General features: G+C 64.1%; 1 non-coding gene across 1 annotated transcript; it reads right to left on the bottom strand.

Annotated features, from left to right (window-relative positions):
* Positions 1-555: 555 nt before the first annotated feature.
* On the bottom strand, positions 556-627 carry TRNAQ-UUG (transfer RNA glutamine (anticodon UUG)). The gene has a single exon. It is a non-coding gene; the product is annotated as a tRNA-Gln (tRNA).
* Between the last annotated feature and the right edge of the window lie 1149 nt (positions 628-1776).

The raw sequence follows: 1776 nt of genomic DNA, 5'->3' as shown, positions 1-1776 counted from the left end.
GGGCCCAAGCTGGAGAACACCCACAACCGCACCGGCCGGCACTGGCCCAGCAAGGCGGCACCCTCCCCTGTGGAACCCCAGCCGGATATGGTTCGTGACCAATAGAGGCCCCGCGGACGCCGTTTTCCCGCCCCCTCGGCCCCGCCGAGCCACTTCATTCGCGGCTCACAGAGCCGTCACAAAGCGCGCTCCGCTCTGTAGCCAATAGGAGAAGGGGTGCCGGCAAGTCTCGGGGAGGACGGACCGCCAAGACTCGCGGAGCGAAGTGGCGTTGCGCCCGCAGCAGCAGCCGCCTCGGGAACCCTCGGGTGCTGTCGGCCGTTTCCCTCTAGGAAGAAAGTCAGGTTCAGTCTCCCATCACAACGTTTCCTTTCCCGCCCGACCATGCGCGTGCGCACTTGAAGCCCCAGGGTGCCCCGAAACGAAAGCCTCTTGAGAGAGGCGGAGGGATTCCAAACCGCGATTGGTCAGGTCAGCGGGCCACAGCTCAACTCGGGGTGGCGGCGGGTGCCCGCGGTCCCCAAAACAGGAATTGTAAGGCCAAAAGGTTTAGAGAGGTCCCACCGAGATTTGAACTCGGATCGCTGGATTCAAAGTCCAGAGTGCTAACCATTACACCATGGGACCTGCTGGCTGCTACAAGTGGCCGGGAGCTTCCTCAAGCCACGTGCGGGCTGGGCAACCTCCGACACCGCCGCGGGGTGTGCAGCCCGCGCTCGGGGCCTCCGGCGCCAGGACGCGAGGCCGGCCAGGCGGCGGAAGCCTAGCGCGCGTTCCAGACGTTCCGGGGTTCCGGGGGGTGTCTGCGCCTCCGGGGTCGGGATGGCGCCCCGGGAAGTCGGGCGGGCGGTGGAGCCAGATGCTGACCCGGAGCAAGCCGCTCGGGGCACGCGGCCGTGGCGTTCATCCCCACAAAGGGTCCCGTGAACGGGAGGTCTCGGCCAAGCCGGGAGGGAAGCGGGGCCCGCACGCGGGGAGTGTGGCGGGTTAAACCGCGGGGCGCCCCACGCACACGCCGGGCCGCTCCCGCCCGCGCCAGCCACCACCTGGGGTTAACGCCGCCTCCGCGCGCACCCTCGCCAAAGTTTTGCTAGCTGTGCGTCCCGGCGATTCCACTCCTGCGACTTTGCCCCCGCCTGTACGAGGGGTGGTGCTCGCGCAAGGCTGGCGAGTGAAGACGGGTGAAATCCCAAAACCGTCCGTGCAATCAATGCTGGGCTAGTGTGTAAGGAATCAGGGTTGGTGTGGACTTGGGAACATCTGCAGGCCTAAACAGAAGCAAGACCTACTCACCAATCGGTGCACACAGTGGCATCCCACCTCCATGAAGCGGAACTGCTCCGCACAGGGCTGATGGACGTCTCCCTGCGTTCTGGAGTGATGCAGCATTGTCCGGCCGCCAGGGCGAACGTGCATGTCCCTCGCTTGACCGTTGGACTTAAAATCCAGAGAGACTCATGCCCAGAAGTAGGGGTGTTCAGCACTTGCTGTGCATCCCCGGGGACAGTAAGGGCAGCCAAGCCATATCCTCCCATAGCAGAAGGGCCACCACCCTAACCATTAGCCCTAGACCTTGACCTTGGCTGGGTTCCTGGCTACATCCTTCCCTAAGGCCAGAGAGACAGAGACAGACAGAGAGAGAGAGAGAGAGCAAGAGAGAGAGAGAGAGAGAGAGAGAGGGATGGATGTTCTGTCCACTGAATCTGTTCCCAAATGCCTACAACATCCGGGCTGGGGCAGAACAGGAAGCTGGGACTGGAAGGGGGGCGGGCACTC

This window comes from Lepus europaeus, chromosome 18, assembly GCF_033115175.1.
Source record: "Lepus europaeus isolate LE1 chromosome 18, mLepTim1.pri, whole genome shotgun sequence".
Classification (NCBI taxonomy): domain Eukaryota; kingdom Metazoa; phylum Chordata; class Mammalia; order Lagomorpha; family Leporidae; genus Lepus; species Lepus europaeus.
The sequence above is the reverse complement of the archived record's forward strand: the minus strand, read 5'-3'. Positions and strand labels throughout refer to the sequence as shown.